This window comes from Excalfactoria chinensis, chromosome 3 (genome assembly GCF_039878825.1).
Source record: "Excalfactoria chinensis isolate bCotChi1 chromosome 3, bCotChi1.hap2, whole genome shotgun sequence".
Taxonomy (NCBI): domain Eukaryota; kingdom Metazoa; phylum Chordata; class Aves; order Galliformes; family Phasianidae; genus Excalfactoria; species Excalfactoria chinensis.
Window position 1 is genome coordinate 101,431,965 of NC_092827.1, and position 13,654 is coordinate 101,445,618.

A 13,654-nucleotide genomic window follows, 5' to 3' on the forward strand; every position below is an offset into this window, starting at 1 on the left:
TGGGGGATAACATGAACCTCATGCATGGCATAGAGTGAGAATGAAGAAGGGGAAGCTGCATCTCCCTGACAGCAGCACAGCTGCCCTTGGGACCCCCATGCCTCCTGCATCCCACTGCAGCCCCACATCCCACTGCACTCCTACATCCCACTGCAGTCCTACATCCCATCACAGCCCCACATCCCAACACCCTCCTGCACCCCTTTGCAGCCCTGCATCCCACTGCAGATCCCATGCACACAGCCCAAGGAAACAGGGGCCAAGGGAGATCCCCACTCTGCTCATCTCCTGACTCCAAGTTAATTGCCGAAGCTGCAAAGAAGAGACTTACTCCTGACTTACTATATTTAACTTAAAAATGCAAATGTTATTAGTGTCCTGATCATTGATAAGAGTGCCTTTGTGCCATGCTTTAACCTCCATTAGGGAGGATTATGAGAACGTCGCCACATTGGCATTTTATAAGTGTCACTGTGACAGCACTTGCTGCACAAATGCCTGGCTGTCACACTGAGGTTTATCACCAGGTTTTTTCCTCCGAATGCAGACTAATAAGCCCAGAAATTACAATTGCCTCCCTGCCGAATCTGTGATAGGCGGAAATAATGATATCAGTGCCCTGCTAATCTCCTTGCCTCCGCGCTTGGCACCATCCTATTGAGTCACCTGTCATACGCCGCTTTGATGAGGCGAATTCAATCTCTCAGCTATAATGACAATGGAGCCATTTTAATGTTTGGAAATGATTATGTGAAGGTTTCTCTTTGCTCTGTCTTGGCAAGCAAACCGGGTCAGCGTTCAGCCCGTGTCTCCCGCTGTCGCTAACAACTTGGAAGGAGCCGGGCTGTATTAAGTGAATATGCCAGGTTATTAGAAGCGAGACTTCCTGGGGGGGAGCCTTGCTTTATTTCCTTTTCCACAGCTCAACCTGAGCCTGGGGGGGACCTCCATGATGCTGCTGCATCTCCAGCCCCAGCGGTGTGGTTGGTGCCCATGTGCGATGATGCGCTGTACGACAGGGGGAGCCTGGCGGCAGGGTGATGGAGTGTAAATTCCTTAAAATAATTGATAAATAATAAGAAGAAAAGCCTATTGGACCCTCCCGTCTGCTCACGTGTTGGGATGATGCGTGAGAAAGTTTCCTGCTCTGCTGATACTGCACATTTGGTTGTAACCCATGCATTTATTTGAGCTCATTTTTGATAGAGAAAATGAACTTCTTTCCTTCTCCACTGGGTTTCACTGTGGGTTCTGAGACCAGGCTCACCCTAGGTCTGCAATGTGTGTATGGGCTGAAGTGTTTTTCTTTCTCGGGATGTAAAAGGAGCATCTGAAGGGCCTGTCAGAAGGAAGGGGACAGACTCTTTAGCAAGGACTATGTGACAGGACAAGGGAAAATGGTTTCAAACTAAAAGAGGGGAGATTTAGACAGGATGTAAGGAAGAGATTTTTTACACTAACTGAAGGGAGGCAGTGGCACAGGTTCACCAGAGAGGTGGTGGTGCCCCATCCCTGCAGACAACCAAGCTCAGGCTGGACAGGGCTCTGAGCACTGATGGAGCTGTGGGTGTCCCTGGGCATCTCACGGAGGTTGGACCAGAAGGTCTTTGAAGGTTCATTCTCTATAGTCCTATGGTGAAGAAAACCATGTTTCTTGCTGGGAGAAGGAGGCAGGAGAAGAAGGTGCTCCTGAGCTCCTCACCTCCTCAGTGTCCTCATCCCATTCCATCCCAAAGCTCAGCACTCCCCAGGTCATCCTCCCACAGGGCAGCACAGGGAGCCCCATACAGCACCGCTGTGGGCCATCAGCACTTCTTAATGCGACATTAATTTTCTGGAATCTTGACCAAGTCTTTGATAAGGGAGGAATAAAGAAGCAGAATTTCAGATGTCAAGCTTTTATTAATGAAAGTGTTCAAGGCCATCGCTGGATGGATATTACAGGCTGCTTTCACCGTGCTCTTCAGTTTATGAAAAGCAATTGTTTAGCTGTATAGAGAGTATAGAGCAGAATCAAATTGACCTGCGTGATACAGAAAGTAGCACTGAGCCCATTTAACTAAGGGTCCTTTGAAAGAAATCTTTTTTATTATAGATGAGTGCTGAAATTATTTCAAGGAAGTGATTATCTGTCTAATAATTTTAAATGCATGAGCGGCTCCAACCTATAAAACGCGGGCAGAGCGCGGCGGTGTGCTTGGAGACGCGTGGCCAGGGCATCCCTACTGCCCAGATTTTGGGGATGCCCTTAGCATAACCACTTGCAATGGGGGTGTTTTGGGGCCAATGTTGGAGCTCAGGGATGCTCCGCCACTCGCTGGGCCCCCCGGGACACAGGGATGCAGAGCCCACGCGTGGGGACATGAAGCCCCACGCGTCCCCTCATTAAGGCTGGCAGCCTAATTAGGGTGGCACCCCGCCGCAGCCGCCCCGTGGGGCCACATCAAAGCCCACATGGGGCACACGTGGGGGCGGCGCGCGGGCAGCGCAATTACCCGAGTTAAGAAAACATCCCTGTAATTAGCCAGGCAACTCTAAGCACAAGGAATGGAAATTAGTCACAGCGCCATAAATTAGGCGGCGCATACATTACGTGCTGCCAGCACCCCAGGGGCCGCCTGCTCGCAAGGCTTTGGTGTGCAGCCCCATGCCTCTCCATCAGGCGCGCATCCCCAGGTGACTGCATGCCACCAAAAGGAGTTTTCAGCTGCATTATGGATTTCCTTCGCTAATTCTGTTATGGGCAGAATTGGGATCCCTCAACTTCTTTTTTTTTTTTTTTTTTCTCTCACTTTTTCTTTTTTTCCTTTCTTTTTATTTCCCCCACCCTGACAGTGCAGGGAGCAAAGCCACTTCCCTCCCCCTTTCTGCTAATAATTAATGTTCAGCTTTTCAGCGTGCTTCAAGACCCTGCATTGTTTGCTTTAATTAGGAGCAGTAGTTAAGGAACTATTTTGAAATCCCTCCCCAGTTTTGAACTATTTCTTTACTGGGGGGAAGGAATGGGAAGGGGGGGTAAGGGAAGGGGGGCAAGCAGGAAATTGAACTGTAGCAGCACATAACATTTGCATCAAAATAATACAGCCGGCAACAGAAAATCACAATCACATCACTCAGAAGGAAGGAACAGAATACAAATTAAAGGAATAATGTAAATTTTTTGCCATTAAGCTTCAATGACCATTTGAAATGGTGCAAGGCACAAAGGTTTTGATGAGCATCATCCAGTTTGATTATTCATACTTGTGCTTCTGCTTGAATTAAAATAGGAGTGCTAGAGCCTGTTAAAGCAAAATATTTGAATTGGTAGTGAACTCTCACCTTTACTTGCATCCATTTACTTTTCAAATGAATACCAGATAAGTTAGTGCATTTTATAATCGGCCTGTTTTCCAGCGAGTGCTGTCATTACATACCAATTTCTTTTAGAAGTGCTTCCTAAGAAACATTAAATACTCACAAACAAGGCTCCGGCCATCAGCCGGCACAGAGCTGGGCCTTCCTGCCCTCCTGCCTGCCGTGCACTGCCCGCCTCGTTAAGCCCAGCTCGTTACCAGCCCAGCACACAGCTGGAGAGCATGCACCCTTAGCACTGCTTTCTGTGTGAAAAGTGATTATTATCATTTTTAATTGTGGTCATGATTTGTTTTAGCCAATAGCACCTCCTTTTCCAAAATAAAGCTTTCTCCTTCAAGGGAAAAAAAAAAAAAAAAAAAAAAAAAAAAAAAAAGAAGCTAAATCACTGCATTCCAGCTCTGGGGTTTCAGCTTGCTCCCATACAAACACAGGCTGAGGGTTGTGCCCAAAGACAAACCCAACCTGGCAGGGAAAAGCCTATGGGGCAGCCCCTGGGCAGGTGCCATCTAGCCTGTCAGGGGACACGTGCCCCCCTCCAGGACGACTGTTGGCTTCTGTTGTTGGAGCCGACTGGCTCCTGCAGAAGCCATGAATCCACCCCATTTGCAGCCCTTTGGCTCACTCATGCTCTGCTACACTGGAGTGGTGTGTTCTGAAAATCCCCCTTAAGAAAATGAGGGGGAAAAATCAATGCAGCTACACAGGGAAAACAAACAAACCTCCATTTGGGCAATTTGAAGGCAATCCATCACAAGCTAACGAAGGCCAGGTGATTTAAATGATAAAGGACGCGGTATGAATGCGTGCCTTTGTTTCTGCTGTTTTTTTTTTCCAAGGTGATCTGGGTGAACACCATACTCTCATGGTTAAGTTTGAGCTGCTTTCCTTTAAGAAATGCTTTTCTTCCCGCATGGACAGGGAGTGGATGGCCATGAACAGGGGTGGATGGCTATGGATAGTGGTGGGTGTCTATAGATGGGGGTGGATGGCCATGGATGGGATGTGAATGGCTATGGATAGGGATAGATGGGCATGGATGGGGGTAGATGGCCATGGACAGGGGTGGATGGCCATGGATAGGGGTGGATGGCCAAGGATGGTAGTGGATGACCATAGGTGGCAGTGGAGGCCATGGACAGGGATGGATGGCCATGGACAGGTGTGGATGGCTTTGAATGAGGGTGGATGACCACAGATGGAGGTGAATGGCCATGAACAGGAATTAATGGCTATGGATTGGGGTGTGGATGGCCATGGACAGGAATAGATGACTATGGATGAGGCTGTGGGTGGTCATGGACTGGGGTGGGTGGCCACAATGCTCAAGCAACCCACAGGCCTGCAGCCCCCATGTTGCCTTGTACTGTCCTGTGAACTGGGAATGCAAGCCCTATCCCTGAAGCCAGGGGGCCCTTGGGATGGGGAAAACCCTATGGATCAGGTAGGAAGGGGATGTCTCAACCGCCTGCATGGCCAGGGAGTGCCCACAGGCGGGTTCTGCCTTCTGCATTCCCCTATACTGATTTTTTTCCTCCCTTCCCTGGGTTTCCAGCTGCTCCTTCCCTTCCCAGCCCATGAAAGCCCTGCTCTCTTTGCGGGGTCCCCCAGGTTGCCCGCTGCGTGCGTGTGGGCAATCAGAGATTTACGGCAGTACTGAGGCACGGAGAGAGAACGGCGAGCACCATTTCTGCCACAAACTGCTGCTTTCAGGGATCATTCCACTCGACTGGCCACGAAGAAAACAGCTCTGATAGAAACTATTTTATAATAGTTGGGAACTTTATAACAATGCAGTACCAGCCGAGCTGATTTATTCTAATATGCCGGAGCGGGGAATTGTTATTCACCAAAGCAGAAAATGGAGCTGGCTTTTCAGAAGTGTTTAAAATCAAGCAGCTCTGAAGTCACTCGCCGATTACTTCAGTAATCTTTTGGCGGCCAGGCAATCACATTTCATTACGGGCGGCACTACTCTGCAAAGCAAATATTGCCTATTGCTGAAACCATGCTGGAGTCACACGGCTTGTGCCCTTCCAACGGTTGGTGCTTGCAGCAGGGTTGCAGATGTGGGCACGGAACGCCTCCTGATGTTCCCTTAAATGTCAGATGGGAGTCACTGAGTGGTCCCTGTTAGAAGCAAGAAAGCAAACCCACTGCTGCTGCCAGTTCTGACCCATGTGCATGTATTGCACACAGCTGGAGGGGCTCTGTGGGCAACAAAGGAGCACTGGGAGCACTGGGAGCAAGCGGAGCTCTGGGATCACTGATAGCACTGGGAGGAATGGTGGCAATGGAAGTGCTGAGAGCAGTGGGAGCATCTGGGAGCTGTGGGAGCACAGGTATCACTGGGAGCAGTGGGAATACTGGGAGCAGTGGGAGAAGTAGGAGTACAGGAAGCAGTGAGGGTAAGGGAACACTGGGAGCATTTGGAGCAGAGGGAGAAGTGGGAATACTGGGAGCAGTGGGAGCAATGGAAGTACTGAGAAAAGTAGGAGCATGGGGAGCAGTAGGAATACGGGGAGCAATGGGAGCACTGGGAGCTCTGGAAGCACTGACATCTTTGGGAGCACTGGGATCAGTGGAAGAAAAGGGAGCACAGGGAGATTTGGGAGCATTGGGAACAGAAGGAATGGGCATACTGGAGTCAGTGGGTGCATGGGAAGCAGTGGGAGCACTGGGAGTAATGGGAGAAGTGGAGTTTTGCCACAGTTCTGATGGGTAGGGATCTGATCTTCCCTGGCAGTGATGGGTTGATGGTCAACTATATGAACTTTTGGACTTTCCCAACCATAATGTTTCTATGGCTGCAGGACAGCAGTTGTCCCCAGCCCTGCTATGGGTCTCTTGGATCACCACTCTGTGCCACTGAGGAGAATTCCTCCGTTACTGGGACCCCAGCTCACCCAGACACCAGGAAGATGATCCCACACTGGTTTTGTTGCTCCACTTTCCCAAGTACTTTACATGGCTGAAGGTGGTTCATGCAATAAATGGACACGGCACAAAATACGACTCCTCTGAACTTCCTAACCTTCCACGGAGGGGACGAATGCTGAGAGCAATGGGTAAAATTCAATTAACTGAGATGACAGAAAATAATCTACTAAGCGCATATATCAGGCAATTGGGAGCTTTCATACCTTTCAAAAAAGGAAATAACCTATTTCTTTCCTTGTTATCTAATGACACAGGAGTTTATTCCTCCAGAAGCGGTTACAAATCTACCTAATGGGGCCTAAATGCTGTTGCCAGGCAATTAGAGGGCTTTATTGTGTCCCTAATTCTTTCATTTCCGTAGCTGGGGATCATCACCACCCAAGGTTCGCAAGCTGCCCCTCATCGGTGAGCCTGTGTGCTTGTGCACCCACGTGCTTACATCCGTACGAGGACGTACATGCAATCTCCTTATCAGCTGCACGACCTTCATACGTGGAGGAGTGCGCTTAATTTCTTATCTTTTTTAATCAGGGAACTTTCCGTGGTGGGAGTTTTTGCTTTGCGCCCTTGGGTTGCAGCAGCCTGCTGATAAAAGCGCGTGGCGGATGGCACTGTGCTGTTCATTTTCCTCTTGGTGCGCTTGCTGCAATGACTTATTTGGCGTCTGATCTATTCGTTATCCCATTTTTGTAAGCTGATTTTAAATAGGTTACTGCGCAAACTCTTTTTACAGCTTTTGATTATGAATGAGTGCAGGGACGCACGCAGGAGTATTATTTATATAAAATATATAAGCGGGAGGAATCTCCATAAATCACAAAATGCTATTATCCCGGGGGTTCGTGACAGCCATAGCTTTTTATATGGAAAAGCAGAATACATTAAGCAGCACAGCCATTCGGAAGGGACGGATCAAAAACTGTACGATTGCTCCATTTATTCCATTTGTTCATTTAGTACCCAAAGTCTGCTTTGCGCAAATAAATCTTGAAATTAAGATTTAAGTACGGATTTATTGAAGGGAGCTACTGTAAGGGAGTTATGTTTTACGGCCCGAGGAATACAGTAATAAACAACATGAGCCTCAGAGGGGGCAGGATTTAACTCAAGAAGGGGGAAACTGTGGGAAGCCATGTGAAATGACACCAGAGTCTCATGCATGAGAGAGTGTGTATCTGTGTTCACAGGGCCCTGCATGGGATGGCATCACTACAGGCTGTAACTGGGGTGTTACTGTACTGCTGAGATGTCACAGTGCCATGGGAATGTCACTGTGCCACAAGGATGTCACTGTGCCATGGTGATGTCACTGTGCCACAGGCAGGTGCTGAGGGGATGTCACTGTTCCATAGGGATATCACTGTGCCACTGTGATGTAACCATGCCACAGGGATGTCACTAAGACACAGGGATGTCACTATGTCATAGGAATGTCACGGTGCTGCAGGGATGTCACCATGCTACGGAGACATCATCATTCCATTGGGATGTCACTGTGCCATAGAGATGTCACTGTGCCTCAAAGATGGCACCATGCTCAGGGATGTCACTGTGCCATGGGGATATCCCCATACCATAGGGGACATCATTGTACTACAGGGACCTCATCACATCACAAGGATGCCACCGTGCTGCTGGGATGTCACTGTGCTGCAGGGATGTCACCATTGTGACTCACTAGATCCATGACAGCAAAACCGGGCTTTGGCCGCCCTAACCAATAGCTGGTCCTAGCAGTTTGCCATACAGTTTAATTAAGTAAATTTACCTTTTGAAGGCAAACTCATTGCAAGCCATTTAGATCCTGGTGTATGGCAACGTTTTTGAGGTTAGTAGTGCTTTTAACCACTGTCTAAAGTGCATACGGTGTTAATTAGCATATTTAGGATTAAGTAGATTTACCGTGCAGTAATCATTCTCTAATTCACTAAGAACTATCTCTGGTGGATAGTGGACATTAATGACAGTTGCAAGAGCTTAGATATTACATAATCACTAATTACATTCTGCACAATTAGCAGAGGCTCCTCTGTGTGAATCGCTAATGGCTGATGGGTGCCATCCACCCGTTGTGGCCGTAAAGGGATGCAGTAGAACTGGCTGCACAGCGGGAGGATCTTCCTTGTTGGCACACCAACACCAAGGTCTGGGGAAAAGTCTTTGGGCATTGAATTGTGGTGGTGTTTGGATCTGGTTCATGATTCTGGGAAGATGGACTCAGCTCCGTGCATCTGTTGTGTGATTGAAATAAGGAGATGTGTCATTAAATAGTCATAGTAGGTCAGTGCAATTGCTTTGGACAAATCCCTGAGTGTAAACCAGCATCAGGCCCCAGAAACCTTGAGGAATTCAGTATTTTAAAATAAGATTGGATGTGGTTTTAAAAGGCGTTGTCAGAGCAAAAGCAATTTAACCAAGGCAATGTATCTGGCGACCACTCTTCTGCCTGCCAAGTGCTCTTCTCCGTGAGCGCATTGTGGGGACAGCAGATTACATCTTCTGAATATTTTTGTCCCTTGCTCAGTTCATTTTCATAATAACAACCTGCATCCTTCTCTATCCTTTCATGCTGAAGGGTTGCAAACTATTACATGAGCAGACCTGCTCCTGAAGAGCTGCCATCTCTGAGGGGAAAGCCAGAACTGTGGGGCACGGTTGGGCAATGGCAGGGATGTGGGGAGACTGATGGAAGGGCAGCCATGGGGCTGGGAATCATGGGGTGTGGCTGTGCTGAAGCAACCTGTGGGCCAGGTTCACACTGGGATTAGGAGCTATTCCTTCTCCCAAAGAGCGGTGAGGCAGTGGCACAGCTGCACAGGGAGTGGTGGGGTCACCGTCCATGCAGGTGTCCCAGAGCCGTGGGGATGTGGCACTGAGGGATGTGGGCAGTGGGCATGGTGGGAGTGGGCTGGGGTTGGATTGCATGATCTTAATGGTCTTTTCCAACCTTCATTCTATGATCCTGTGATTCTATTCTATGATTCTAATCAATGCGTGTCACTGCTCACGTGCCCCCACAGCTAAGTGCCAATGGCAACTGTGATTCCATGGGGATTGGATTCTCCTGAGACTCAGCTCTGCCAGGCAGCGAGATGCAGGGAGAGACTCTCAAACAGCTCTCAGCACTTCCAATGGTATTTTCCACAGCAGGGCTGGTGGGGCATTGTGTCAAGGTAGAAAATGTTGGCCTGGAGGTGCCTTGCCTAGGAACCTTGCATTCTGTGCACTGGGGCTAGGATGCTCCTGTTCTGTGCTAACCCCCAGCACACAGCAGGGGGCCAGCTCAGGCTGGGATCCCTGGAAGCCTTCCTCTCCATGCAGTTGGCATTTTTCCCCATCTTGACCCTGTGAGACGGGGCTGTGGGTGAACTTGGGTCTGGGCTCTGGGCATCATTTGCATAAGTGCTGCCAGGGAAAGCAGGTGCTATTCCTTACATTAGCGGCAGAACATTTAAATCTTAATGACTGGCATTGTTGTCTAAAAGACGGTGTTTTTCCCGCTGAGAAACTGCATTAGATTGAAGAAACAGAGCTCATTTCCATTCACTCAGCAGTCTCTCTAGAAATGACATGCAGTGCTTGAAACTGTTTATTTCCAAATTCAGGCCTCCTCCGCATCAGTCATCAGCTTCAATTACCAGTTTTCCGGAGCCGAGCCATCAGGCAGTCTGACACGAGGGTCCAACCTAATTCCCACCTTCTCCAAAGTCAAGAGCATAATGTGCAGATGAAAAGGTGGAAAATAGCCTGGACTTCATTAGCATGCAGCGCCCGGCTGTTCATTTGCTTGCCGCGAATGGAAGTTCTGACACTCGGCGCCTTCTGCAATATGAGAAAAGTCCTCTTCAGAGTATGTGATGTCCTTACCCGCCAGGAAAGGTCATCAAAAAGGCAGGCTCTGACCTCGCTCCCTGCTCTTCATGACTAGTTTATTGATTCCAGGAACACCTCATTACATGCTGGATCAACATATTATTGCCATGTTCAGCGACTGAATTGTTTACAAGTGTCTTTATAACCAGCAAAAGCCTTCCGGATGATGCATGACTACACTCATTTGGATGTGACCTGCCAATTATGTGTTATCCGATATGTTGCTGTGTGGCTTGATCCCTGACCAGGCCCGCGGCCCCGCATCAGCACAGTCCCATTTACTACTTCTTCCTAACCGCTCTTTGGGAAAGTGTCCATTAGCCTGTCAGTGTGTAAATTTTTTTCTTTCTTTCTTCCTTTTTTTTTTTTTTTCCCCTACCTCTGCGACAGGAAATCTGAGCATTATTGCTCTGTCATTTGCTATGCATGAGGTTCATCATCGGTTGGGGGAAGAGATTTCTATTTTTTTCTTTTTTTTTATGGCACCGTCTGATAACCTGCACGATTTGCAGTCAGTGTGTGCGATGGGAGCGGGGCTGCTTCCTGAGCCCTGCCATATTTTATTCGGCACCAGCAGCGCCCGGCCACTGATTTATTCACCGGAGGGAAGGCAGAAGCAGAGCCCACTCCCCAGCCTCCCTCTTCCCTGGCTCCAAAGGTTCAATAACTTACAAATGTATTTTCTTTTTCTCCATATTTTTCTGCTGTTTGTGTGACCGTTTGCTCACTGTACGACACTGTGTTATTTATCCTCGGCCTGCAGCGGGGTGACGGCGTGGTTGCGCGCACGCACGGACATGAGAATTCTAGAAGTAAATCACAGAGCACGACTACTATTTTAATCTCTCATTACAGACACTTCTATGGCTCAATAAAAAGGAAAAAAGAGCAGAAGAGCAACTTGATCAGAAAGTCCGTAAAGACAGATAGTTCCAAAAAACACCTTAAATGACTCCATTTGCTCTTCCCCATCTTTAGTGATGATTATCCTCAGTGTCTGCTGGTGCAGTGTGGAATGGGTGGGTTGGGTGAGAGACAATGTACCCATGGCATCATGTCTGTGGGATGCCTATGGGATATGGTCCTACAGCATCGTGCCCATGGGGTGTGATCCCACAGCGCAGTGCCCACAGTATCCATGCCCATGGGATATGGCCCCACAGCCTTGGGCCTGTGTGTGTTGTGCACCTGCAGTGTCCCATGGTCTGGCTGGAACATGGCCTGATGTATGCACATGTAGCACTGTCTGCTCAAGGCTCTGCAAACATTAATTAAGTTGCCTAACACCCCCTGGCAAGTGCTGGTGCTGAAATGCTCTTGTTGTGGCTAAGCTCAGGACCCAAAGGGACTTACGGTCTCCAAGGATGAACCAAAGGCAGAAAGGACACAGGTCCCCAGCACTGTGGTTCATTGCATCCTCCTGCCTCTAAAAAGCACTGTGCTGGGCTCAGGGTCCCTCAGGATCCACCATGGCACCACAAACAGAGGCCAAGCTAGGTGTCCCACGGGCAGCACCCAGATACCTCTGTCCAAGGCATGGTGACAGGAGGACTGGGAGGGGCTGCCCATGGCAGGACAGGCACAGGGCTTTGCCCCTGTCTGAGCTCCCAGCTCCTGGCTCTGGTCATTACTGTTGAGCGAGCCTTGTTGGACTCGATGATCTTAGAGATCTTTTCCAACCTTAATGATTCTATAATCCTATGATTCTATGACTTCTTACCACCATTAGTGTAGTTTTCAACTGCTTCAAGCACTTTTGCTGCAAGCATTACAGGAATCAGAAAAACAGGAATGGTCCCATGCCTTCAGTTTAAAGCTGTGAATACAAGAGCTGGAGCAGCAGTTTGAAACACAGTGGGGCCGCCTGGCTGGGCAGCCAATTTCTATAAGAGACCAACTGTGGAGCGGGGTTGGATCCTGCAGGCTCTCTGTGCTGGCAATAAAGCAGCATGTTGCCATACACCGGAACAAATTGGCCCTTCCGTTCATCTTCATTATCCACGCGGTTCCACTGGATCTGAGCTCGCTACAAGTGGATTCCCAATATCTATGTAAATATCTGCCTTCCTCCATGTATCCACTTGTGTTTATTAACATGTGCCAGAAGCAATGCTCAGAACACACACCATGCAGATGAGGAAATTAGTGGGAACCATCCATGTCTGTGTGCTGTTATTGTCCTGATGACGCAGCTGGGAGTGGAGTGCCGGGGTATTACCCCTGTAGTTATCAGTGTTGGTTGTGCATTAAATGTGTGCATTTAGAAATACATATGACAAGCCTGGTGCCGTGGGCTGACATGGAGCTGAGCTTCTTCACCCATGAAGGATGGAGGAAGGAGCTGCTTTGGCTCTCTAAGACTGGATTTCCACTGGAAATCAGCGGGGAAAATCAGACTGAGCCACAACAGGCATTAAGACGTACCTTCGGTTGCTTCTCTATGAAAAAGCAAGGAGCCTCTATTTGCGCACGCTTTGAGTTGCCCATAAAACTCGATGCAGATTGAATGGGGCTGAAAACCTCGAGGTGGCAGCAGGTCCCACCCTGTGGTATGGGATATTCACCTCAGCAAAGCCCTCCCGCAGCCAGTCCTGCTCCGCTGCGGGGCAAAAAATCACCTGAAACAAGGGTGGTGGTGGCACTGTTATTAATTACCAGTAATGACTTATTTTACGCAGTGTTATTGGTGGCTTTTTGCTGAAGGTAGCTGATTATATGTACAAGATAAGGTGGAGAAGGCAGCAGCTGAAGGCAGCCCAGGCAGTTAAATCACGGGAACAAGGCTCCGCGGCTCGGCACGCACGTAGCAGACCTTGCCAAGTGTTTCAGAACTGAATAGTCATTGGGTTGGCAGATAATTCAGAAACTATTTGTATGAGCTGTTTATCAAATTATTAACTGCACAGCTGTTGTTTGGTTGAAGAGCAGCTGAACCTTCTCTCTGCCAGCCGTGGAGACAAAGGTCTGCAGGAATAATTGGAGATGTGCATGGAATATTAAATTAATTTACTGCTCTTAATTCTTATGCAAATCCTGACCTCTGATAGAGCCTATCAATTACCCTGCATACAGGGAAAAGAAAGGAGAACAGTTTCATTCTTTTCCCCCCTCTCCCTGCTATTTTTTTTTTTTCCTGTTCTATTTTTCTTTCTTTTTGAAAAGGAACTTGGGAAAGAAAAAAAACAACAACCAAACCAAAACAACCCCCCCAAAAAAGCCATCAGTGGGAGAAACCAAGCGCTGGGATGATTTAATTGAATCCCCTGGTTGCAGCAACGTCCTCGGGGAGCACGGAGCTGTTTCTAAAATAGGCTGGGGAGGGGGGGAGCTGGGAACAGTGGCCAGCCCAAATAGCTCCACACGTTGGCAATGGAAGGGGATGGGACCGAGAGAGGCCTTCGGTGCGGTGGGAGACTTCGGGCAGGGCAGCTTTGGGTGCCCGGGTTGGGCATCGCATCCCAGGGGAGAGAGGAGTTGGAGCCGCCGT